The 27,224-nt window shown below is 44.5% G+C and overlaps 6 non-coding genes across 6 annotated transcripts; 3 read left to right on the forward strand and 3 right to left on the reverse strand.

Moving 5' to 3' along the window:
- Window positions 1–13,836: 13,836 nt before the first annotated feature.
- On the forward strand, window positions 13,837–13,941 carry TRNAL-CAA. Its single transcript has 2 exons — window positions 13,837–13,874; window positions 13,897–13,941. It is a non-coding gene; the product is annotated as a tRNA-Leu (tRNA).
- A 438-nt stretch (window positions 13,942–14,379) lies between these two features.
- On the reverse strand, window positions 14,380–14,451 carry TRNAQ-CUG. The gene has a single exon. It is a non-coding gene; the product is annotated as a tRNA-Gln (tRNA).
- Window positions 14,452–16,734: 2,283 nt separating this feature from the next.
- Window positions 16,735–16,816, reverse strand: TRNAL-AAG. The gene has a single exon. It is a non-coding gene; the product is annotated as a tRNA-Leu (tRNA).
- An 871-nt stretch (window positions 16,817–17,687) lies between these two features.
- Window positions 17,688–17,760, forward strand: TRNAM-CAU. Its single transcript has one exon. It is a non-coding gene; the product is annotated as a tRNA-Met (tRNA).
- A 5,734-nt stretch (window positions 17,761–23,494) lies between these two features.
- TRNAK-UUU lies at window positions 23,495–23,567 on the forward strand. Its single transcript has one exon. It is a non-coding gene; the product is annotated as a tRNA-Lys (tRNA).
- Window positions 23,568–25,753: 2,186 nt separating this feature from the next.
- TRNAM-CAU lies at window positions 25,754–25,826 on the reverse strand. Its single transcript has one exon. It is a non-coding gene; the product is annotated as a tRNA-Met (tRNA).
- Window positions 25,827–27,224: the final 1,398 nt, after the last annotated feature.

Raw genomic sequence — 27,224 nt, forward strand, 5'->3', positions numbered from 1 at the left:
CCGAGCTGCTTTCTCTGGAAAGGCCCAGGAGCCTCCGCCACTGTCCCTTGGGCGGGTCGCGCTGAAGCTCTAGCCTAGGGGACTGGTCACAAAAGCAGATGGTGCCACACGCTCCGGGCCTACAAGCTTCCACGACTGCCGGGCCCAGGCCCCTAGTCTTTTGTTGGGTTTCTTCTTGGTGCCCAGGTCTCAGCCCCTGCTAAAGAAAGCTGGCTTTGGCCGCGCGCAGTGGCTCACGCCTGTAATCCCAGCATTTGGGCGGCCGAGGCGGGTGGATCACGAGATAAGGATTCAGACTATCCTGGCCAACATGGTAAAACCCCATCTCTACTACAAATAGAAAAATTAGCCGGGCGTGGTGGCAGGCGCCTGTAGTCCCAGCTACTTAGGAGACTGAGGCAGCAGAATCGCTTGAACCCGGGAGGCAGAGGTTGCAGTGACCCGAGATCGCCACTGCACTCCAGCCTGGGCAACAGAGCGAGACTCCGTCTCGAAAAAAAAAGAAAAAAGAAAGAAAGCTGGCTTTGTATAGGTGCTGGGGAGCGCAGACATCTGGCCTCCCCAAGACGCTGGAGGATGAGGAGGGTCACCGACTGAGCCCACCTGATAGGTGAGGCCTTTTATTAAACCGCCCGATTTGTAGGCACTTGCAGTTTTGCTTAGAAAAAGAAAGGTTTGCCGGGCGCGGTGGCTCAAGCCTGTAATCCCAGCACTTTGGGAGGCCGAGACGGGCGGATCACGAGGTCAGGAGATCGAGACCATCCTGGCTAACATGGTGAAACCCCGTCTCTACTAAAAAATACAAAAAAAACTAGCCGGGCGACATGGCAGGCGCCTGTAGTCCCAGCTGCTTGGGAGGCTGAGGCAGGAGAATGGCGTAAACCCAGGAGGCGGAGCTTGCAGTGAGCTGAGAGCCGGCCACTGCACTCCAGCCTGGGCGGCAGAGCAAGACTCCGTCTCAAAAAAAAAAAAAAAAAAAAAAAAGAAAAAGAAAGAAAGCTGGCTTTGTATAGGTGCTGGGGAGCGCAGACATCTGGCCTCCCCAAGACGCTGGAGGATGAGGAGGGTCACCGACTGAGCCCACCTGATAGGTGAGGCCTTTTATTAAACCGCCCGATTTGTAGGCACTTGCAGTTTTGCTTAGAAAAAGAAAGGTTTGCCGGGCGCGGTGGCTCAAGCCTGTAATCCCAGCACTTTGGGAGGCCGAGACGGGCGGATCACGAGGTCAGGAGATCGAGACCATCCTGGCTAACATGGTGAAACCCCGTCTCTACTAAAAAATACAAAAAAAACTAGCCGGGCGACATGGCAGGCGCCTGTAGTCCCAGCTGCTTGGGAGGCTGAGGCAGGAGAATGGCGTAAACCCAGGAGGCGGAGCTTGCAGTGAGCTGAGACCCGGCCACTGCACTCCAGCCTGGGCGGCAGAGCAAGACTCCGTCTCAAAAAAAAAAAAAAAAAAAAAAAAAAGAAAAAGAAAGGTTTAATTATCAGATGGTAACATTTCTGTGTGGTAATAACAAGCCCAGCTCTGCTACCTCTCGCTTGTGCCCAAGCAAGTTGGTTTACCATTCATTTACCTCAGTTTCTCCTCGTGTGAAATGGGGATGATAACTGTACCGCAATAAAGAAGTAGATTTCGTTACATCTTTTACTTTTTGAACCATAAGGTTGTTTATCCATTAAAATAGTAACAAAATGCCCATTACATAGGGTTGTTGTATTGAGGAGCAACTAAAAATTGCTTGCTCCTTTCTCAAGTATAGAGAGACTAAGAATCCTACGGTGACCCAGGGTGTTGGAGTCCCACAGTACTCATTGTCTTATCATCCAGTAGACCTCCAGCATTTTTAAGTTGCTTTCTTATCCCTTACTTGGTGTCTCCTAGTTTTCTTCGAGATTTTCTCAATATTGTCGTGCTATCTGAGCAATACGGGCTTCTGCTTCCAGACCTCACTTGATTTTTATTTTATTTTTTCAAAGTGAAAGTACGTTTATTAAGAAAGTAAAGGAATAAAGAATGGCTACTCCATAGGCAAAGCAGCCCACATCATCACTTTAGAGTTCCCCTCTGGTCCTCTTCCCCATGGGACAGAAGTCTGAGGGACTGAGTGGACTTGCCAACCCCAAACCCACATCCACCTTGCAACCATACTCTGAGTACCCAGTCGTTCAAATTCCAGTACCAAATAGCCCTAGCCCATTTCCAGAAAAACATAGCGTACTTGGGCCAGGCCACAAGACAGTCCAGTCTTGGTTTGAGATTGGGTCAACAATGCAATTTGTAAGAATTAAAGGATATGTCTCCTCTCGTTTACTCCAAAAAGGACTAATAAGCATTACAATACAGTGCAGAAATATGAGAGATATAGATAGGTAGATAAAGCTGCCCTTCATCTTCTCCCTTACTTGCAGGATGCAAGCCTTGAGTTTGGCTTTGTTTTTCAGAATTGATTGTGTTTATCTTACCAAACCTTTATAACCTCTGGAGGCAGGTGACCTGGGGATAAAGAAAGGTAGAACAGACGGGGTGCCTTGGCTCATGCCTGTAATCCCATCACTTTGGGATGCTGAGGTGGGCGGATTGCTTAAGCCCAGGAGTTCAAGACCAGCCTCACCAACATGGTGAAACCCTGTCTCTACCAAAAATACAGAAACTCGCTGGGCATGGTGGTGCACACTTGTAATTCCAAGTACTCCAGAGGCTGAGCCTGGAGAATCATTTGAGCCCGGGCGGGAGACAGAGGTTACAGGGAGCCGAGATCTGGCCACTGCACTCCAGCCTGGGCAACAGAGCAAGTCTCTGTCTCAAAAAAGAAAAAAAAGGAAAAAAACTTTTAAAAGGTAAAACAAAATAGATGAGTTGGGTAGAACAGAGTGGGAGGAAATATTTATAGTTAATATATAAATTTTATATATTATATATTAACTATAAGCATTTAATTTTTAAATTATATTTAAGTATATTTATTAAATATATAATCTAAAAATATATAATATATATTTAATATATAAATATATTTACATGAAATATAAATATAGACAAGATTTCATGGCCTCAGGGCCCAGGCTGCTTCCTCTGGAAATTTATATATAAATATATGTATATATATAAAATATATACTATATGATATATAATATAATATATTATCAATGCGTTATAAATTATATATTATAAATATAAATAAATATACATTATATATGATATATACATATGGGGATTATAATATACATTATATATTATATATATTTTATATGTGGGGATTACAGGCATGAGCTACCATGCCCAGCCCCTCTTCCTTGAATGTTTACTGACTTCCCTTCATCCAGATTTCATGGAATTTTGATTTGCTTAACTTACCTGTTCATTTCTTTTTTTTTTTTTTTTTTTTTGAGACGGAGTCTGACTCTGTCTCCCAGGCTGGAGTGCAGTGGCCGGATCTCAGCTCACTGCAAGCTCCGCCTCCCGGGTTTACACCATTCTCCTGCCTCAGCCTCCGGAGTAGCTGGGACTACAGGCGCCCGCCACCTCGCCCGGCTAGTTTTTTGTAGTTTTAGTAGAGACGGGGTTTCACCGTGTTAGCCAGGATGGTCTCGATCTCCTGACCTCGTGATCCGCCCGCCTCGGCCTCCCAAAGTGCTAGGATTACAGGCTTGAGCCACCGCGCCCAGCATGTTAATTTCTATTACTAATCCTAACCTATATTATTGCACCAGTGTGTCAGTTTACAAGTATTTTTCAAAGAATCAGTAACTGTGCAGCCTTCCCATTAGTTTCTCTATTTGTACTTTTTAACTGATTTCAATACCACCTCAAGGAATAGAATCATCCTTTAAAATTCTTAAAGAAGAAAATGCTTTTCATTCTGTCACTTTTTTTTTTTTTTGAGACAAAGTGAGCCACCGCGCCCGGCCCAAATTCTTTAGTATAAAGGCCTAATCAAATTCTTATTAATAGGTGCCGTAACTCACGCCTGTAATCCCAGCACTTTGCGAGGCTGAGGTGGGCGGATCCTGAGGTCAGGAGATGAAGACTGGCCTGGCCAATACAGTGAAACCCCATCTCTACTAAAAATACAAAAATTAGCCGGGCATGGTGGCACACACCTGTAGTCCCAGCTACTCAGGAGGTTGAGGCAGGAGAATCTCTTGAACCTGGGAGGTGAAGGTTGTGGTAAGCCGAGATAGCACCACTGCACTCCAGCTTGGGCAACAGAGTGAGACTGTCTCAAAAAAAAAAAAAAAAAGGATTATTAATAAAATATACTGTTTTAAGGCCAGGCACAGTAGCTTACACCTGTAAACCCAGCACTCTGGGAGGCTGAGGTGGGCGGATCACCTGAGGTCAGGAGTTGAAGACCAGCCTGGCCAACATGGGAAGCCCTGTCCCTACTAAAAATACAAAAATTATCCATGCGTGGTGTCGTGTGCCTGTAACCTCAGCTGTTCGGGAGGCTGAGGCAGGAGAATCGCTTGAACCTGGGAGGCAGAGGTTGCAGAGAGCCAAGATTGTGCTTTTGTACTCCAGCCTGAGCGACAAGAGTGAGACTCTGTCTCAAAAAATAAATCAAATAAAATATAGTGTTTTAAAATGAATTCCTTCCTGCCCACTTTAAACCTCCCTGCCCTAAGAGAACGAGTGACTTTTACTAGTATTGGCCAAATCCAAGGGACACTTTTCAGTGTTCATCTTAACATCTCGAAGGCATTTTATGTGGAGTCCTAATTAGGGAAAAGGAGTCAGGCTGGTGGGACCAGGGGAAAGCAGAAATAAAGCAACTAAGCGATAGGTCTGCTTTTTTTATGGCCTAGGGCACATGGCCCTCCTGCACAGACAACTGTACATAAGTCACAAACTTCCTGCTTACCATCGACTGCCTCAATTTATCAAGCACCGTGGCTGACAGAAGAATGCGGGTTAAGCTTCCTGCTACCTTAGCGTTTTCAGTCAGTCCAAGTTCCATTGTATAAAATCCCTAGCAATTCTTTGTTTCTTTGTAGTCAGCTTCTCTTCTCTTGATACTACCTATTGTCTCCCTGGCAACATATTTTTCTACTTTGTCTAATAAATCTGCCTTTCTTTACCTACAACTGTCTTCATAAATCTTTTCCCCCCACACCACAGGCCCAGATAGTCATCACTTACCTGTGACATTAAAATGTCACTGTTGATCCCTCCCTCGTTGGATCATTCTTCTTCCAAGCAGCAAACTGAATGGGACCTGATAAGGCCTAAAGTATTTCTGCTTCTTCTATCTCCTCTCTTATCTGTCTTTCACCAACTGACACTAACCTTAGTCTGGAAAAATAAAAAATTATCGTAATAAATACAAGAATACAGTACTTAAGAAGCCAGCATATAGATGAGACAGAATGGGAAATGGAGAAAAGGATGAAATATCAATAAGAATTTAACATTAATATAAGGGCCAGGTGCAGTGGCTCATGCAGGGTAATCTCAGCACTTTGGGAGGCCACGGCCTGAGCTCAGGAGTTTGAGACCAGCCTGGGCAACATGGTGAAACCCAGTCTTTACCAAAAATACAAAACATTAGCTGGGTGTGGTGGTATGCACCTGTGGTCACAGCTACTCGGGAGGCTAAGATGGGAGGATCCCTTGAGCCCAGGAGGCAGAGGTTGCAGTTAGCTGAGATTCCACCACTGCACTCCAGGCTGGGTGACAGAGCCAGACCCCGTCTCCAGAAAAGAAAAAAAAAAAAAAAAGAATTTAGTACAAGATACAGGAGAAATTGCAGGTTGGTACCCTATACATTCAATAAATGATCGTGGAATAACTGGCTAGCTATTTGGGAGAAAAAAGGTCTCATCTCACTTCTTATACTGAACTGTATTATTGATCAATGAAATTTTTTAAAGAAAATTAATCCAGCTGGGTGCGGTGGCTCACACTTGTAATCCCAGCTCTTTGGAAGGCCGAGACGGGTGGACCACGAGGTCAGGAGATTGAGACCTTCCTGACTAACACGGTGAAACTCTGTCTCTACTAAAAAATACAAAAAATTAGCCGAGTGTGGTGGCAGGTGCCTGTAGTCCCAGCTACTGGGGAGGCTGAGGCAGGAGAATGGCGTGAAGCCAGGAGGCGGAGCTTGCAGTGAGTCGAGATTGTGCCACTGCACTCCAGCCTGGGTGACAGAGTGAGACTCTGTCTTAATAATAATAATAATAATAATCCATAAAAATTCTAGGAAAAAGAAAACTGATTTTTTTAAAAAGCACTTGTCATCTGGAAGATCTTTGTAAATATGACCCCACAGAAGTCACAAATGGATAAATTTGATTATACAGAATTCAAAATTAGATGACTTCTAATAAAAAAAATTTTCTAAACAACTGAATGATAAAGGAAAATTTTGGGGAAAGATATTTTTAGCAAATAAAACAAAGGATGAATTTCCTTGAGAGACAAAATATTTCCACAAATAAAAGCAAAAAAAGAGAGAAGAGAAACAAGCAAAGGTCATAAACAGATGGTACAGAGAACAAATGGTCAATAAACATGTGAAAAGAGGTGATGTTAATTTTAATTTATGAGATTAGCAAAGATTTAGAACTTTGACGGTATTCAGTATTGATGAGAATAAGAGGAATTCCAGTACACTGTGGAAATGTAAATTGGGAGAACACCATTGAAAGCAATTTGACAATTAGGCTGGGCTCAGTGGCTCACGCCTGTACTCCCAACACTTTGGGAGACTGAGGCGGGTGGATCACCTGAGGTCAGGAGTTCGAGGCCAGCCTGACCAACATGGAGAAACTCTGTCTCTACTAAAAATACAAAATTAGCTAGGCGTGGTGGCGCACACCTGTAATCCCAGCTACTCAGGAACCTGAGGAAGGAGAATTGCTTGAACCCGGGAGGCGGATGTTGCAGTGAGCTGAGATCACACCATTGCACTCCAGCATGGGTGACAAGAGCGAAACTTCATCTCAAAAAAAAAAAAAAAGAAAGCAATTTGATAATCACTAAAAAAGTTTAAATGCACACACTCTTAGAACCTTCTACTCTGCTTCTCTCCCGTCTGGACAGAGATGTTTGATTATATAAGGATTGCCATTACAGCATTGTTTGGATTTGTAAAATACTGGGACCAACATCAATATGCTCCAACAGGGGATAAAGTAATGAAAATATTATGCAGGTGTACAATGAAATGCTATGCAGTTTCCAAAAACAAAAGCAAATAAGAAGGAGGAGGAGGAGGAAGAAGAAGAGGAATTTGAGGAGGAGGAGGAAGAAGAAGAAAAGAAGAAAGGAGAAGAAAAAAGAGAAGAAGAAAAAGAAGGAGGAAGAGGAGAAGGAGAAGAAGAAATAATAATCTACTAATAGGGAAATCTGTCTGAGATTTATTTACTCATTAATTTATTCAACAAATGTTTGTTGAGTCTCAACTGTGTGCCAATCTTCTAGATTCCAGGACACTGTGTGGAACAAAACAGACAAGGTTACTAGGGTCAAGGAATTACTTTCTAGAGGGAAAGACGGATGATAAGCAAACCAAGCAATAAATACATGGTATGAAACATGCCATAAAGTGAAATGAATCAGAATATGGAATATGAAGAGTGATGGTTATTACTTTATATTGGGTCATCAGAGTGGAATCTCTCTGATGAGGCAGCCAAACAGCTGCTGCAGTGTAGAGTCTCAAGTATGCATGTCACTGGGCATTTATCTCAGAGAAATAAAAATGTTTGTTCACCTAAGAATCTGCACAAAACATTGTTCATAATAGCCAAGCCTAGAAAGAATTCAAATGTCCTCGAACGGTGAAGAGTTAAACAGTGGCACATCCATATTGTGAAATACTACCCAGCGATAAAAATGAATAAACTACTGAGATAGGCAACAACTTGGATAGATCTCAAGGGAATTATGCTGAGTAAGAAGAGTCAATCTCAGAAGGTTATGATTTGTATGATTCCATTAATAACATTTATTTACTTATTTTTATTTATTTATTTATTTTATTTATTTATTTTTGAGACAGTTTCACTGTGTTGCTCAGGCTGGAGTGCAACGGGACAATCTCGACTCACTGCAGCCTCTGCCTCCTGGGTTCAAGTGATTCTCCTGTGTCAGCCTCCCGAGTAGCTAGGATTACGGCATGCACCACCATGCCCAGCTAATTTTTTTTTGTTATTTTTAGTAAACACAGGTTTTCACCATGTTGGCCAGGCTAGTGTCCAACTCTTGACCGCAAATGATCCACCTGCCTCGACTTCCCAAAGTGCTGGGATTACAGGAGTGAGCCACTGTGGCCAGCCCATAACGTTCTTGAAATGACAAAATTATAGAGATAGAGAACAGATGAGTAGTTGCTAGGCATTAGGGAAAGAGAAGGGAAGGAGGTGTCTGTGGCTATAAAAGGGTACCCTGAGGGATCCTTGTGATGGAACAGTTTTGTATCTTGACTGTAATGTTTGTTGTTCCTATGTGATATTTACACATGCAATAAAATTGCATAGAACTAAGCACACATGAACACATGAGTGTATGTAAAAATGGTGAAATCTGAGTAAGATTGGTGGATTTTATCAATAATAATTTCCTGGTGTGATATTGTACTACATTTATGCAAGATGTTACCTTTGGGAGAAACTGAGTGAAGAGTATGCTGGATCTTTATTTTAATTTAATTTTATTTTTTTGGAGACAGAGTCTTGCTCTTTCGCCCAGGCTGGAGTGCAGTGGCATGATCTTGGCTCACTGTAACCTCTACCTCCTGGGTTCAAGCAATTCTCATGCCTCAGCCTCTCAAGTAGCTGGGATTACAGGCTTTGTGCCACCATGCCCAGATAATTTTTGTATTTTTAGTAGAGATGGGGTTTTGCCATGTTGGTCAGGCTGATCTTGAACTCCTCACCTCAAGCAATCTTCCCGCCTCTGCCTCCCAAAGTGCAAGTATTACAGGAGCAAGCCACCGCCCCCAGCCACTGGATCTTAATTATATTCTGTAACTGTATGTGAATCTACAATTATGTCAAAATAAATTTTAAAAAATTTCTGCAATCACAACATCAATGACTTGTCTTTCCCAGCCAGCAAAGCCCTATGTTTTGCTCTTATTGATTGGATTAATCCCTGTGGATAGAGAAATTCATGTGCCAGCTGGCTTAAGTTTGGTTATACTACCTATTCCTGAACCAATTACTATGGCAAGGGAACTGAGATAATGCTCACTAGTCTATGCATCAAGACCCACTGAAAAATGTAATTGTCATTAGTCGTTTAAATATCATTTATTTTTGAACTGGTTGTGTGCTTCCCAACATTTAGCTATATTCTATTTCCTGGGGATAAAATCTTTGAAGACAGTGGGAGGGAAAGCTAATCTGACCCATTCTTTCAAACAGCAAGGGATTGAGGATTTCCTTGATTTTGACACAGGCATTTGAATATGAGCAGACTATACCTGGTAAACACACTAGACAAGATTCCTGCCCTGATGGAGCTGACAGGCCACTGGGGGCTGGATGGAGGCAGGGATGGTAGCTGTCTCCAAGATAGTCAGTATCTTAGAGACATCTCATATGCACATGACATTGGATCACCAAGATATGTAAGTTGGGTATCATGGCACATGCTTGTAGTTTCAGCTACTTGGGACGCTAAGGTGGGAGGATTGCCTGAGCCCAGGAGTTGGAGGCTGCAGTGAGCTATGATCACACCACTGCACTCCAGCCTGGGGGACGCAGTGAGATCCTCGTCTGAAAAAAAAAAAAAGGCCACGGTGGCTCACACCTGCAATCCCGGCACTTCGGGAGGCCAAGGTGGGCAGATCACCTGAGGTCAGGAGTTCAAGACTAGCCTAACCAACATGGAGAAACCACGTCTCTACTAAAAATACAAAATTAGCTGGGTGTGGTGGCACATGCCTGTAATCCCAGTTACTTGGGAGGCTGAGGCAGGTGTATCACTTGGGGCTAGGAGTTCAAGACCAGCTTGGCCAACATGGCAAAAGTCTGTCTCTACTAAAAATACAAAAATTAGCCGGGTGTGGTGGCAGATACCTGTAATCCCAGCTACTCAGGAGGCTGAGACAGGAGAATCGCTTGAACCTAGGAGGCGGAGGTTGCAGCGAGCCAAGATTGTGCCACTGCACTCCAGCCTGGGCAACAGAGCAAAACTCTGAAGAAAAAAAAAAAAATTGTCTTCAAATATAGTCACATTGGGGGTTAAAATTCCAAAACATGAGTTGGGAGCTATGTGTATGCGGTGGGCAGAGTGGACACAACTTGGTCCATAATGATGTCCAACTACTCTACTATGCGACTCCATAAAAGGGGAGTGGGCTCACTGAGGCCATCCTTCCAGCCATTCCCTGACAAAAGCATGAGGATTGTCAATGAAGAGCAGCCCAATTGCCAAATGGATACATTCTGAGTCACTAGTCAGTGCCAGGTGTAACAGAAAATCATCCCAGTGAGCCCTACCTGTTGGGCAGTTTGTTATACAGTATGAAATAATCAGAACAAGGACTGGCATTCAGTTATTAATCAAATCAATATGTGGTTACTAATTGTGACAAGTGCTATGAAGGACGAGACAGGATGCCATGAGAAAGAATAACACAGTGGGTGGGAATGGCATCCCTAACCGCAAGGGAGAAATAATTGAAGGACCTAGAGATGTTGGGCCTGAGGAAGATTTCAATGCTTTTGTGAGCTCTGGAACTATTTCTCTTCCCTTTCTGGGCTAAACTCCTTGAATAAGCAGGTGCCTCCGCTTTCCTTCCACGTGACCACTCCCTCCAGATCAGCCTCTCATAAAACTTTTCCCATCTTCCCAGGTCACAGCAATTTTTCCCTTTTTAACATTGTATTAGGCTGTGCCTGCACTGCTATGAAGAAATACCTGAGGGCCAGGTGCAGTGGCTCACGCCTGTAATCCCAGCACTTTGGGAGGCTGAGGTGGGCGGATCACTTGAGGTCAGGAGTTTGAGACCAGCGTGGCCAACATAGTGAAACGCCATCTCTACTAAAAATATAAAAAGTTAGCCGTGTGTGGTGGCACGTGCCTGTAATCCCAGCTACTTGGGAAGCTAAGGCAGGAGAATCGCTGGAACCTGGGAGGCGGAGGTTGCAGTGAGCCGAGATTGTGTCACTGTACTCCAGCCTTGGCAACACAGAGAGAGACTCTGTCTCAAAACAAAACAAAGAGAAACACCTGAGACTGCGTAATTTATAAGAAAAGTGTTGGCCGGGCGCGGTGGCTCAAGCCTGTAATCCCAGCACTTTGGGAGGCCGAGACGGGCGGATCACGAGGTCAGGAGATCGAGACCATCCTGGCTAATACGGTGAAACCCCGTCTCTACTAAAAATACAAAAACTAGCCGGGCGAGGTGGCGGGCGCCTGTAGTCCCAGCTACTCGGGAGGCTGAGGCAGGAGAATGGCGGAAACTCGGGAGGCGGAGCTTGCAGTGAGCTGAGATCCGGCCACTGCACTCCAGTCCGGGCGACAGAGCGAGACTCCGCCTCAAAAAAAAAAAAAAAAAAAAAAAAAAAAAAGAAAAGTGTTAATTCGTTCATGATTCTGCGGGTTGTACAGGAAGCATAGTGGCAGCTGCTTCTGCAGAGGCCTTGGGAAACTTCTGTGTGTGTGTGTGTGTGTTTTTTTTTTTTCGAGACGGGGTTTCGCTCTTGTTGCGCAAGCTGGAGTGCAATGGCGCTGTCTTGGCTCACACCACGGCTGGCTAATTTTGTATTTTTTTTAGTAGAGACCGGTTTCATCATGTTGATCAGGCTGGTCTCGCACTCCTGACCTCAAGTGATCCACCTGCCTCGGCCTCCCAAAGTGCTGGGATTACAAGCTTGAGCCACTGCGCCTGGCCTAGGAAACTTCCAATCATGGCGGAAGACAAAGGGGGAGCAGGTGCGTCACCTGGCGAGAATGGAGGAAGGAGGCCCCACCAGACCCCACCTCCAATATTGGGGATTACATCTCAATATGAGACAAATATCCAATTTGAGTGGGGACATTTATCCAAACTATATCAAACATTTTTAGAGCTTATGCTGTAGAGCATTTAATTGACATTAAATTATAAACTGTCTCATATTGTTAATTTATTGAAGTAAAATATACATAAAGTACACAAGCCTTTAGAGTATAAGCCTGACCAAAATGGAGAAACCCCGTCTTAACTAAAAACATAAAACTAGCCGGGCGTGGTGGCGCATGCCTGTAATCCCAGGTACCCCGGAGACAGGAGAATCGGTTGAACCTGGGAGGCGGAGGTTGATGTGAGCCGAGATTGCGGCATTGCACTCTAGTCTGGGCAATAAGAGCCAAACTCTGTCTCAAGAATACAAAAAAAAGGAGAAAAATTTAAAACTCCGGCCATTATAATATTATTAATAATATTAAGAGCTCCCCCCTCCTTTTTGTTTCATGAGTGCAACGTATCTTCTCTTACTTTCCCAAGGATTAATTGTAATTTTTTAAAAATCCAGGTTCCGGCCGGCGCGGTGGCTCACGCCTGTTATCCTAGCACTTTGGGAGGCCGAGGCGGGTGGATCACGAGGTCAGGAGATCGAGACCATCCTGGCTAACATGGTGAAACCCCGTCTCTACTAAAAATACCAAAAAATTAGCCGGGCGTGGTGACGGGCGCCTGTAGTCCCAGCTACTCGGGAGGCTGAGGCAGGAGAATGGCGTGAACCCTGGAGGCGGAGCTTGCAGTGAGCTGAGATCGCGGCACTGCACTCCAGCCTGGGCGACAGAGCGAGAGTCTGTCTCAAAAACAAAAACAAAAACAAACAAAAATCCAGGTTCCTCCACTGTATTTGTTTCCTCTTAGGTTCTTCCTGCCCCCTTCTGTTGGTATTCATCCTTGTCTTATTGTAGAAATGTTTTCACAACCATCTGATTATCCTTGGTTGTCGTACATATTTTAAGCAAGGCACAAAACACCTGATTCTGGAAGCTCTGTGGACCTGGGCCAAGCCTGTAGACTGCAGAGTCTTTGGGAATTCTATGGAGACCCAGCCATTTCTTTGGGAGACCCTGAAATACCAGAGTTTGTCGTTGATTTAATTTTTATTTTTTCCTCGTAAACTGACTTGAATATCTCGTCTGTCTTTCTTTATGTCTGGAAAACTTTATCTCAGTTTCCCTTGACATACTCCTTCAACCTCCTGGGAGAGGTAGTGGGCGGGGAGATGAGCCTGTTTGACTACTTCTAGGAATGTGGTGAGGGAAGAGATCTGGGGATTTCGTCTCTGTGCTGACACTTCCTTCATGCTAATCTGGTTTTGCACCCCTGCACTTCACCCTCTTTCAACTCCTGACCAACTCTCGTTACTCACTTCGACAGTCATTCTTCATGTTCAAGACCCCATTCATCCCCCAGTCTCTACTAACTCTCCTGCTTCACTTCCGGTCTACATTGGCTCACTCATGTCTTCCCTGCTGAACTCTTTGGTTTGCTAAGCAGCATCTCGGGAACAGCCCCCGTGCTATATGTTGTTTCTTGTGCTGGATGTGAGTTTTTTCTTGTCATGCTATGTGTTCTTTCTCGTTCAGGGGAGAGTCGCGGCTGGGTTGTTAGGATGCTCGCGCCCCGTACCCGGGACGTGCAGGGAAGTGTAGAAGGGGGCGAGGGGCGAGAAACGCTGAATTCTAGCCTGAATTGGGAGGAGAGCCTCGCGAGTTGACTTACGGTTCCTGATTCCATTTAGATAGAACGTTTTGTGAACTTGTAGAAATTTCCTTTTCCATTTCTTTCATTAAACCGCGAACGTAGTAATGACTTACACTGGTTACACAGTCATTACAATTAAAGATTATATTGATTTGCGAGCGCAACTGCCTCAGGTGTCAGGATGGCCGAGTGGTCTAAGGCGCCAGACTCAAGCTTGGCTTCCCCGTGTTGAGGATTCTGGTCTCCAATGGAGGCGTGGGTTCGAATCCCACTTCTGACACATGTATTTTATTCTCCCTCCACTCTACTTTCTCAGCCATTTCTGTGTTTTCATTCTCTCTCTGTTTTCTATCCTAACTAAAATGATACACTCTCAATGAGATCTATCCCCTTCCTTTTTAGTCTTGTTCGCTGTTTAATAGTGAATCACGTTTTGCTCTGCTTTGGTCAGTTCTTTAAAAGGCGCATTCATTAACTACATGAGCACTCACCCAGAGGCGTCCTGGGAGGAAACCAGACTAGGTAGGAGTAGAAAGACATGTATACAGACTCCATTATTACATACTGGCCCTGAGCTCATAGGTTATTGGGACTGCAGATTACATGTTTTTCCTCACGTCCAGACACCATCAAAAATCAAAGTGATGAAACTGAAATTGAAAGCAGCAAGGTTCACGCTCAAGTTATCGGAAGCAGGGCAAAAAGAGAGAAATATGAAAGGTTCCACCGAGATTTGAACTCGGATCGCTGGATTCAGAGTCCAGAGTGCTAACCATTACACCATGGAACCCTCCTTAGCAAGAGCCGGATATTCGATCCACCTGGGATCTCTCTTTTCTTCTACTTACTAATTGATTTAAAGTAATTTTGCAGGGGCAGTTTTTTATCAATTTTGTTTTGGAGTGCCAAACACAGGGATGGGAGAGGGAGGGCTCACACACTGTTTCCACTGCGCCTTTCTCCCAGGTTTCTTTCCATCCTTCGGGGCAGCGCAGTATACTGATCTGGGAATATGGTTATTCCTGGAGATTTTTCTTCCGTTTCCAGCCCACGAAAAGCTAAATTGAATTTTAGTCTCGCGGTTTGAAAGGGAGAAAAGAGAGAAAAGCAAAATATACTATCTACTTTCTACAGTCTCATTTATTCATCGTACGATACCTACAGATGCCTCTAGAACAACCTCCGAGTATCTTGGCACTGCCCCTCAGTTGTAACCATGGGCTTGAATTTTTAAAATCTGTCTCCCGCATTCCTGCAAAATGCCTTAAGTGCAGGACTGAGTCTCACTCCTCTTTGATAGCCCACGGTCTGCTACTTTGTAGAAGCTCAATCAATGTTTGTTGCGTGAATGCATAAATGAAAGAATGAGTGAATGAATGAACGAATGAATGAATACTCAGTGGGACAGCTCAACTTAGACTTTTGGGAGACTTTAGACTTCTTTTTTGCCTTCATTCGCTAGGCTAAATTTTACAAGTTCAAAAGGGAACTCCTCCTCCTCCTCCTATCTTCCTCCTATCTTCTTTTATCTTTCCAGGTCCCGGCTCCCAGGTGGACATCTTAGCGTCCAGATGGCCCCACAAATAGGTATCCTTTAGTATGGATGACCCAACGAAGATGTTATAGTGCTGGACGTAGTCATTTATTTTTTCAAATCTTAACTTTATTAAGATAACATGGTTATTTATCTAGCAACTGTAAGAACAACATAAAACAAATAGACCACATATATACGTAGCATGTCTGGAAGAAATACTCAGGTATAAATTACTACTTTAGTCAATCTTAATATTAATTATTGGTCAATTATGCTTTTTTTTTTTTTTTTTTTTTTCTTGAGACGGAGTCTCGCTCTTTCGTACAGGGTGGAGTGCAGTGGCGCAATTTCAGCTCACTGCAAGCTCCACCTCCCGGGTTCACGCCATTCTCCTGGCTCAGCCTCCCGAGTTGCTGGGACTACAGGCGTCCGCCACCACGTCCGGCTAATTTTTTGTATTGTTAGTAGAGACGTGGTTTCACCGTGTTAGCCAGGATGGTCTAACGATCTCCTGACCTCGTTATCTGCCCGTCTCAGCCTCCCAAAGTGCTGGGATTACAGGCGTGAGCCACCGCGCTCGGCCTAGGTCAATTATACTTAATGTGCAATTAATTCAGTCTCAAGACTGAATTGCTAAGAAACCCTGGAATCATTTGCTGGTATTCATCCTTTCGTTGTATCTCCAACCAAGCAAGGTGCCTGTTACAAAATATCTGCTCAATTAGTATGTATTGGATACATCTTTTGGAAGGTGAGGAAGGAAGCAGTGAAATTAAAAGACTTCTGGCTAGATGACTGTAAAGTGCTCCTAAGCATCTACCCATCTCCCTGCACACACAAACTCTCCATTCTATTTCCTCGAGTCTCCTAGCCTTAAAAGATGGTCTAAACTGCTCCAGATCCAGGTCAATAACGGATCAAGTCCTTCTTCCCTAAAACAGGTGTCATTCTTTTTATTCTATGAGCCTCCACCTTATTTCTTTAAAAAAAAGAAAAAGGAAAAAGAAAATAAAAAATGGTTACTGTTTAAGATAATACCAGAATCTTAAAAGCTAACTCTTCAACTGTGTTCAACTAAGGGCCTTAAACTGCTCTCTGAGGATAGGTGAAGGGGGAAAGGCTCTAGGTGTCTGGTGACTGTCGTTTGTTGGTTCGTTTGTTTTTTCAGCCTTAGCACATTTATCCTTGGAGAAGACAATGGAAAATAGGGCAGATGAGCGTGCGTGGCTTGTTTATTCTTGAGTCTGGAGTTAAGAAGGTTGTACTCTTTCGTTAAAATTGCCCATGATTGGTTCACAAATCTTGCAAAGTGAATGAAAACACATGAAGGCCACTGAAGGGAATAACTAGGGTAAGAGATTTCTGAGCTCCTAAATCGAGAAACAGTCGGGCACTGTTTGGGGGACTGTATATATGGGTGTTATCGGTGGCCCCTTGGGAAATAGAAGAGGAACCTGCCTCACTTAGGAGGCAGTGAGAACTGCCCACACAAGGTTTGAAAATAGACCTCTCCTGGGTCAGAAAAGAAACTCACTCTGGCAGCGGTGGGATTCGAACCCACGCCCCCGAAGAGACTGGAGCCTTAATCCAGCGCCTTAGACCGCTCGGCCACGCTACCGTCCGCAGGTTGTATCATCGCTTGCACTTTCACCCAAGTGACTGTCGCCCCTTTCCAGTCCTTTCATTCCCATTCCCACATCGCTATAAATCCTACCCTCGGGCCCCTTCTTCAGCATTCCTCACTTCTCAGCACAGCCCGAGAATCCCCGATCCCCAACACTTTGCTTCCTTGCAGCTCCCAGGTGGATCCCGGACAGGATGCTGCAGGTGGTGCAGGAAGGGAATCTTGCCCCATTTGTCATCAACACAATGAAAAGGGGTCGAAGAGACCGAGAGCGCCAGAGGACGCCATGGGCTCCACATCCACTTAGACTCCAGGAAATAAGCCTCTAGACTTCAGGAATAAGCAAGTCCAACCGTTTGGTTTGAGGCTGTTGCTTCCAAGAAAAGCGTGGAAAAATCCTGAGACCTCCTCCCCTAGCCCTTCGTCCTTTTCAGGGGACCGAGTGTCTCCACGGAACTTCACAAGGGAGGCGAAGAGTGCACTCGTTATTATTTGTCTTGTCTTCGTTTCAGAGGCGATACATCTACGAAAGCCCGAATCATAGAGGGAAAGACTGCTCATTCCTGGCCCAGAAATGAGATGAGAAATCCAGGGCCTCGTACAGGAAGGACTTTTGCAAAGTCTGGACTCAACTGCCTTCGCAGCCCTTGAAGTCTCTTTAGGAAGGGCTGTGGGAGAACGAGGTTGGTTTAGGAGTTGGCCCCTGCCTTGTACTACGTAGTTTTGTCATCCAAGGTGTTTTAGAAGTAAATTAAATCATATTTCCACCTTGTATTGAAACACTATAATTCAGAGAACTTAAAACCTTATTAATAGTCCTCATAATCACGTTGGTAGAGCCCTTGCTTACACAAAGCAGACAGTTGCCTCCTTAGCGCAGTAGGCAGCGCGTCAGTCTCATAATCTGAAGGTCCTGAGTTCGAACCTCAGAGGGGGCAACGCATATGTTTTGCCATTTTTCTTCTTCTTGACCCAAAATGAGTAAGACAGCGAAGGAAGTTGGCAAATCCTTGTTTTTACTCCGCTTTCTCTGTAGGAAAGAGTACAATATGTCTGGTAAGGAAAAAAGAAAAATCAAGGAAATTGCTTTGATGGAACAGAAAGGGTAATTGCTGCTTAATAGAACCATGTTCAGTTACAAAACAGTGATTTGTATTAAGACTTAAATTCTCGCCGGGCGCGGTGGCTCACGCCTGTAATCCCAGCACTTTGGGAGGCCGAGGCGGGCGGATCACAAGTCAGGAGATCGAGACCATGGTGAAACCCCGTCTCTACTAAAAATACAAAAAATTAGCCGGGCGCGGTTGCGGGCGCCTGTAGTCCCAGCTACTCAGGAGGCTGAGGCAGGAGAATGGCGTGAACCCGGGAGGCGGAGCTTGCAGTGAGCCGAGATCCGGCCACAGCACTCCACCTGGGCGGCAGAGCGAGACTCCGCCTCAAAAAAAAAAAAAAAAAAAAAAAAAAAAAAAACTTAAATTCTCCAAAATTCTTCTCATCTTCCCTCCCGCCCTGCATACCAATTGGAGATAGAGCTGGTAGCATTTTCAAATGTTTTTTCAGATATGCTTGGCATTTGTCTTTGTTTTAAAAATACCAGAGTCAAGAAACTTACCAGTTTTAGAGTGCTAAGAGAAGAAAGAGTGGGTGGAGGGTTGTACTAGGGGTGTGGAAGGTATAGAATCTAATGATCAATTACTGACTTGGTTATCTTTTACCATTCTTCTGGAATGGCTTACCACCAGGTTGCCACCAATAACACTCCATATGAAAAAAGAAAGGAAACAAAAAGCTAACAAAAAACTACCCCCTCAGTCTCATTGCATTGAACCTTTTCTCTTGCTTCCAGTCCTGTTGACTGGATCTAAGTCATCCAAACTACCAGATGCAGGAAGGGGTAAAAAGAGAAACAAGAAGTGAAGAAGACAGGCTGATATTTACAGTCAAGATGAGCCCCTAACTCAAATAGTAATGAACAAGACTGATAATTAATGTGCTGCTCTTGAGTCCTACTTTGTTCAAAGCTGTGTTCCTATTAATCCATTCCCTCTCAGCTTTAAAATCATCCTCATATACTTTGTTTTGTGACATTGGGGCTGGGCACCTGCAAATGACATTTCCCAAACACCTTTGCCCACTGGCTTCCTCTTGTGTTCTGTCAATAAGAGGAAACAGAAAGAGACTAGAAAGCAAGAGGAGAGAAGCAAGGGCTACTTTCTAAATTTTGTTCTTCCTATCAGGTCACTCCAACAATGGTAGTTGAGTCCCATCTCTGTTTGTTCTCTTCATGCATTCCAGAATGTCTCACTGTCCCTTACATAAATAAGTACTAGTCTAGCTGCAGCACGTCCTCTTTAGCACTCCAGGGTGCCTTTCCTTAGTGGTCTCAACCTCTTCCTTTTCGTTCTTCCAGCCCCACAAGGTGGTAGCTACTTCCCAGTAGTTATTACCTCTGAGTTACTAAGTTGTGCTTAGTTGAAATACCTAGTCTTATTCTTTCTTTTTTTTTTTTTTTGAGACAGAGTCTTGCTCCGTCGCCCAGGCTGGAGTGCAGTGGCGTGATCTCGGCTCACTGCAACCTCTGCCTCCCAGGTTCAAGCGATTCTCCTGCCTCAGCATCCCAAATAGCTGAAATTACAGACACCCGCTGTGACCACGTCCAGCTAATTTTTGTATTTTTACCAGAGACGGGGCTTCACCATGTTGGCCAGGCTGGTCTTGAACTCCTGACCTCGAGTGATCCGCCCTCTTCCGCCTTCCAAAGTGCTGGGATTACAGACATCAGCCACCGTGCCAGGCCTTATTTCTTAACTAGACCTGAACGATATATAGTGGGTACAGGGATAGCACTCCACACAACAGAAAAAGCTTCTGCTCTCATGGAGTTTACATTTTAGTGGGGAATGATAAAGAATAAACTCAACCAGATATATAAAATGTGAGGTGGTGATACATGCCATGAAGAAAAAGAGCAAGAGAATGGAGAACAAAGGGGAGGAGATTGCTTTATAATAAAGGGTGACCAAGGAGGCCTTCCTGATGAGGAGGCATCTGAACAGAGACTTGAAGGAAGTGAGTGAGTGAGCTGTGAGGCTATCAGGGAAAAGAGAATTTCAGGCCGAGGGAACAGTAATTACAAAAGGCTTGGCCTGAATGCCGTTGGCATGTTCAAGGAACGACGGAGGAGAATAGTGCGGCTGAAGATCAGTAAACAAGGGAGAACTTGATAGGAGATGAGGGGGTTAGATACACATAGACCCTACACGATGCACATAGATCATGTAGGGTCTCAGAGGTCAGGATCATGTTCAGAGAGGGAATTCACTGCATAGGGCAGAGAAAAGATAACAGTGAGTTAAGTTGCGGAGGTCAGCCAGACCTTGAGAATATTCTGATTCAGTGAGTCTGAGATAGAAACTGTGAAACTGTTTTTTTTTTCAGGTGGAGTTTCGCTCTTGTTGCCCAGGCTGGAGCCCAGGCTGGAGTGCAATGGCATGATCTTGGCTCACTGCCACCTCCACCTCGTGGTTCAAGTGATTCTCCTGCCTCAGCCTCCTGAGTAGCTGGAATTACAGGCATGCGCCACCACGCCCAGCTAATTTTGTATTTTTAGTAGAGATGGGGTTTCTCCATGTTGGTCAAGCTGGTCTCGATCTCCGGACCTCAGATGGTCCGCACACCTGGGCCTCCCAAAGTGCTGGGATTATAGGTGTGAGCCACCGCAACCAGCCTGAATCTGGGTTTTTAACAGTGACTCTAGGAGATTTGAATGCCATCCGTGTGGCAACATTTTGGAAGCCCCTGTCAAGGACTTACTCAGCCTGTATTCATTTATCCCATGTTGACTGTCTCTGGAGAGATCACTTCCTCCCAAAATTCTCCTTGTTTTTTTATTTTTAATTTTTTTATGATTTATGATTTTTTATTTTTTTCTCCTTGTTATTATTTGGTCATCCAGGCTTTGCTTACTGGTTTAAACTAGCAGCAGTTGCCTCAGGTTTTCACAAGGCTCATCAAGAGCAGAATAAATGCTCTATGCTCCCAGAGAACTCCCAACAGCTACAAGGTGCCGTTTCCTATTCCGCTTTATTTCTTTTTTTTTTTTTTTTTTTTTTTTTGAGACGGAGTCTCGCTCTGTCGCCCAGGCTGGAGTGCAGTGGCCGGATCTCAGCTCACTGCAAGCTCCGCCTCCCGGGTTTACGCCATTCTCCTGCCTCAGCCTCCCGAGTAGCTGGGACTACAGGCGCCGCCACCTCGCCCGGTTAGTTTTTTTTTTTTTTGTATTTTTAGTAGAGACGGGGTTTCACCGTGTTAGCCAGGATGGTCTCGATCTCCTGACCTCGTGATCCGCCCGTCTCGGCCTCCCAAAGTGCTCGGATTACAGGCTTAAGCCACCGCGCCCGGCCATATTCCGCTTTATTTCTAATTTTTCTTTTTTCTTTTTTTTTTTTTTTTTTGAGATGAAGTCTTGCTCTGTCACCCAGGCTGGAGTGCAGTGGTGTGATCTCGGCTCACTACAACCTCTGCCTCCCAGGTTCAAGTGATTCTCTTGCCTCAGCCTCCTGAAGTAGCTGGGACTACAGTCATGGGCCACCACACTTGGCTAATTTTTGTATTTTTAGTAGACAGGGACGGAGTTTCATCATGTTGGCCAGGCTGGTCTGGAACTCCTGACCGCAAGTGATTCGCCCACCTCTGCCTCCCAAAATGTTGGGATTACAGGCGGGAGCCACTGGCCTTGCCCTGTTTTGCTTTATTATTGCCTTTTCCTGTAAAGAGCTTCTTTTGGTAAATAAGCAGCTGAGACATCTTGACACCTCCTGCCCTTCAGGTTCCCAGGGGCAGTCTGGGCCCAAATTTTCTTTCTTCTAGCTGTTCCCCAGTTTCTCTGCACCATTCCTCCCCACTGCCACGTAGTCGCTAAGCCATGTCTGGATGGCCTTCTTCTGCACAATGGCCTAATTTATGTTTTTGCATCATCTCTTCCTCCACTCTGACTCATTCTTTACGTAAAGCCAGTGTACTCTTAAAAGTAATCTCATCATGTCCTTCCTTCCTGCTTAGAATTCCCAGTGGCTTCACATTGCTGCTAGGGTGCAGTCAGCTTTCTGTATTACTAGCCATAACCTCTGAGCCTGTGAGTCACTGGTCTGTCCCTGCCTTCCTGTCTACCTCAGCCCCCACCCTCATCAACACTCTCTTGAGCTCTCTGTACACAAACTGCTCAGGACTTCTCTCAGGTGTCTGAAAGTGCTCTGCTCTTTGATCTTCTTGGAATGCTGGAGTCACATTTTTGTCCAACTAGGCCTTTAGTTTTCAGTTTAAATATCACTTCCTGGGAGAAGTCTTCTCTAATCTCCTGGAAGAGGTCATCTCCCTTTATAATCCATGCTCTTGAAGACAGGGGGCGGAGTGTGATTTACAGTGTGCATTATTTTGTCTCACCTTACTTTTCTTCCTCTATGTTCTCTTTATCTTGATTTAAATCTATTAACATTTTTCACCTTATGTTATAGTATAGTTGTGCAGATAACCTCGAATCTGTTTTGCAATAGTAGCATAAATAAATGCATGATCAGAAATGTACCACGACAACCATTGTGCTAAACCTAGCCTTTGAGGAAGGGATTTCTGTTGTGAGATTTAAGGAAGTGAAGTGGTTGAGAGGTTAAGAAACTTGTCTAAAGTGGCACAACCAAAATGGTTAAATACAATGTTCTAAGTGATCTATTTTACAATAAGATTAACAATTGTGATAACACTTAATTTTCACGGAAATGTCAGCAAGAGTTTGCTTATATATTATCTCACTGAATCTGCAAAGTTAGGTCATGAGATTATGCTTGTTTTTCTCAACATTTTGTAACCTAAACTTTTATTGAGAGCATTTATCACAATGGCTGTTTAAACAGAGTGTAATTTGTCCTTTAATTGCTGCCTTTCCCTTTTAAAGTATGAACCCCTCAAGGGCTGAGGTAGTACCTCTGCACTGCAGTAACCCCAGGGCAACAGCTGAGCGCCTTGCTCAAAATAAGTTCTCAAAACCTATTTTTGTGCGCTCTTTGTGCCAGGTAGTTGTTTTTTTTTCCCGCAGTCTCGCTGTGTCACCAGGTTGAAGTGCAAGTGGCGTGATTTCGATTCCCTGCAACCTTCGCTTCCCGGATTGAACCGATTCCCTTGCCTCAGCCTCCCGAGTAGTTGGGACTACAGGCGTGCGCCACCACGCCCGGCTAATTTTTTGTATTTTAGTAGAGACGAGGTTTCACCATATTGGCCAGGATGGTCTGGATCTCCTGACCTTGTGATCGCACGCCCCGGCCTCCCAAAGAGCTGGGATTACAGGCGTGAGCCACGGCGCCCGTGTGACAGGTATTCTTAAGGTCACAGGCAAGACTGGAGCATAACCTTTGAAGACTAAAGACCAGACAAACCCGGCGATTACGTCTGTAGTTTTACATTACTTTTACAAGTAATTGTTTGGATTACATTACACAAGGATGGGAATTAATTTTTTCCATGAGCTGGGGACAAAAATAACTGTAAGCCATATTCAAAGGGGACAAAAATATAGATGGGAATAAAGAAAAGGGTCGTGGACAGTATTTAGATTGGAAGGTATCGAGTTTGTACACCCTCTTACTCTGGAATATGCAGGAAGAAGTACCATTATAGGGAGCCCGGATAGCTCAGTCGGTAGAGCATCAGACTTTTAATCTGAGGGTCCAGGGTTCAAGTCCCTGTTCGGGCGTGACTTCTGGTTTTTAGCATCTGATACTCACTTCACGTTTGAAAAAGCCAAAAAGAAAAGTATCATTTCCTTTTTGGACAGATTACATATACTGCAAAATTTCACAAAACCCTTTAGAGCCCCAAATTTCTTTTTTTTTTTTTTTTTTTTTTTGAGACGGAGTCTTGCTCTGTCACCCAGACTGGAGTGCAGTGGCCGGATCTCAGCTCACTGCAAGCTCCGCCTCCCGGGTTTACGCCATTCTCCTGCCTCAGCCTCCCGAGTAGCTGGGACTACAGGCGCCCGCCACCTCGCCCGGCTCGTTTTTTGTATTTTTGTAGTAGAGACGGGGTTTCACCGTGTTAGCCAGGATGGTCTGGATCTCCTGACCTCGTGATTCGCCCGTCTCGGCCTCCCAAAGTGCTGGGATTACAGGCTTGAGCCACCGCGCCCGGCCTAGAGCCCCAAATTTCAACCCACAGATAGGTAAGTAACTCTGATGCAAAATAAAAGTAGTGAGGTGAATACATGGGACCTCTACAGTGAGATAGCCCCAGATTTTCTGAAGAAAGCTAGCATTTAAGGATAACCTTAGGATACGAAGTATTTAATATTTTATTATTCCTGTTACTCTGTTTACAGGTGCCAGAGTAATCTTCTGTTGTTACTTGCTTTCCAGTACAGAGTTTATTTTACATAGGAGGGAATATACTGATCAATTATCAAGAAAGTTATAATATGTTCATATTCTGGCTTGATATGTTTCTGGCATTTAGTTATTGTGAGTCAGCCCTGCAAGTCTGAAAAGCTAAGTTAATTTAAAAATAGTTTCTGACGGGGCCCGGTGGCTTACGCCTGTAATTCCAGCACTTTGGGAGTCCTAGGCGGGCAGATCACCTGCGGTCAGGAGTTCGAGACCAGCCGGATCAACATGGTGAACCAGTCTCTACTAACAATACAAAAATTAGGCGGGCGTGGTGGCGCGCGCCTGTAATCCCAGCTACTGGGGAGGCTGAGGCAGGAGAATCTCTGGAATCCGGAAGGCAGAGGTTGCGGCGAGCCGAGATCACACCGCACCACTCCATCCTGGTAGACGGAGCGAGACTCAAAACAAATAATACAAATAAATAAATAAAATAAAAATAGTGTCTGATTCTGCAAAGGAGAGGAATAGACTCTGAATTGTGATGGCTCCAATAAAGATAAAGCGGTCTCTGAAGAGCTGCCTGAACAGCCAGACAACCCAGCTCTTAGGCTTCTCCCAAATCTTTAACAGTATTTCCTTAACTGTGGAAGCTGCAGACTCCTGGAACCAGAGGCCTAGGGTCCAGAAGAAACTGTTAAGATGTTCCCTATAAAACATTTTCTTAAGTCGACCCAGAATGAACTGTTAAGAAAGCTGTCCTGAAATACAGACCCCTAAAGTCCAGACATTTTGGAGGAGATGCCTAAGGAGAGCCCTCTCTTTTTCCAGCACAAACTGGGCCAGAGAGGTATAGCCTGCAAGATGAATTTCAGTATGTGTAACTGCTGGGGTAATGATTGCAAATAATCTAAGTTTGAGATGTTGATTTTGTGGAGTAAGATAGTGACAGGAAGCATGGAAAGAAAACCATAACATTTAATATGCAAATTAAGTGATTGATTTGAGAAATACTTGTTTATCAGATACTGTACTAGGCACTGAAAATACAGAAGTGGATAAAACAAATTCAGTCTCTACCGGAATTTACAATCTAGGAGGATGGGTGGGCAACAGACAATAAAGACGTTAAAAAATAAAAGAACAAGGAAACTTTATATAGTAAAAATTATATGAAGAAAATAAAACAGCTTGAGGTGACGTGATGGGAGGCTGGTGAGTGAGAGAAGGGATGGTGTGTTAGTTTCCTAGGGCTGCCATAACAAATTGAATATCAGGTTTTCATCTGTCTATTCATTTTTTCAATAGATTAAGTTGCACCGGTAGGAGGATACTGTCCCAAGAGGGAATTGAGATCAGAGGAACTCGGACAAAACAGTATGCCCTCTGGAAAGAGATGGTACTACAAGAACTAAAAGAGATTTACTGGAACTTGATAATCCGTCGGGACTTAGAGAGCTGAGACTTGATCTGTTTGACAACATATACGGGGCCAAGAAACTATAGAGATAATTATATAATGAACAAATAGGTTAGTTTTTTAAGTTGGGGACAAAACAGCAGCTGCCCCCTCTGAGGTTCGAACTCAGGACCTTCAGATTATGAGACTGACGCGCTGCCTACTGCGCTAAGGAGGCATACAGCAATGGGCTTTCGTCAGGTATGTTCAACACTGATTTTTACTTCATTTAAACTTTTTAAAGTCTACATTACCCGTATTTTAAATTTCTAAGATAAAATATTCTTATGAAACCTCTTAAAAGCTCAACAGCTTCCAAAACTTGAATCAGATCAAGAAAGTCGCTGCTGATCCGCTGCTTTTGCCCGTCTCATTCTGAGCTGATGACTCCCCACTTCTCACCTCAAGTAGAAAATTTCCTAAACGTCCTGTCCAGAAACCTGACACTTAACCTGCACGGGCGTCCATCCATTTTGTCTGGAGAGAACAGGAAACCAGCCTGTTTCCTCTCTCCCTCCATACCGGTTCTTTCCCACAGGAAAAGTGATCTAGTGTTTCCCATCGGGAAGCATTGAAGCTTTTACTATCTCAAACAACAAAACAACGTCCTTTGACAGGCGTCTCCACCTGTCGCTATCTCATGTGCTCAAACTTCTTGTAAGGCTATCCTAATGTACAGCAAACCTCTTGTAAGGCCGTCTGTTTTAAGAAAATACCTTCCCTAGTCCCACTGCAGTCTTCCCCAATCACGCCTCCGTCTCGGTCTTGAGGAAGTCCAAAGGGATTTGGACAAATACAACTTCATGGTGTAAAGAGTATGGAGCTCTTGGTGCAAACTCTTGGGCATCTGCTAGGATGTGAGAGCGGTAGTAATAAGCAGGAAGGGGTGAAAAGCTTATCTTCTCCACTGACTTTGTTTGCCAGGGGATTGTCTGAGGTTTAGCACTCAAAGACCCACCTCCCAGGAAAACCCTACCTGGGATGTGAAAAGTCTGGGCTTTCGGTTTTTGGCGATAGGTTGGAGAGATTACACACACACAAAAAGTGATAACCCCACCCTTGTTCCCCCCCCGCCCCAGGACTGAAAGTAACACTGATTTTATTGCCAATGGATAATAGGGCTTAGGTTATCCCACTTTTGTAGTTGTGGCCGTTTTTCCCTTGGCCGCTGATGGTGACAACCTTGGACCGTGCATCTCTCTGAGTGAGGCGACTTAAATGCGCGATGTTAGGGTTTGTAATCGTGAACGTAACACTCGGTCTTTGACTGTAGACTGTCGTGTCTACATAGTGCTAGTTTGTATTGAGATAGTGCTCGTTTAATTAAATTAAATTAAATTAATTTATTTATTTTGAGATGGAGTTTCATTCTTGTCGCCCAGGTTGGAGTGCAATGGCATGATCTCGGGTCACCGCAATCGCTGCCTCCAGAGTTCAAACGATTCTCCTGCCTCAGCCTCCCGAGTACCTGGGATTACAAACCTGCACCACCACTCCCGGCTAATTTTTTGTACCTTTAGTAGAGACGGGATTTCACCATCTTGGCCAGGCTAGTCTGGAACTCCTGACCTCAAGT

Source organism: Trachypithecus francoisi, unplaced genomic scaffold, assembly GCF_009764315.1.
Source record: "Trachypithecus francoisi isolate TF-2019V2 unplaced genomic scaffold, Tfra_2.0 Lachesis_group10, whole genome shotgun sequence".
Lineage (NCBI taxonomy): Eukaryota > Metazoa > Chordata > Mammalia > Primates > Cercopithecidae > Trachypithecus > Trachypithecus francoisi.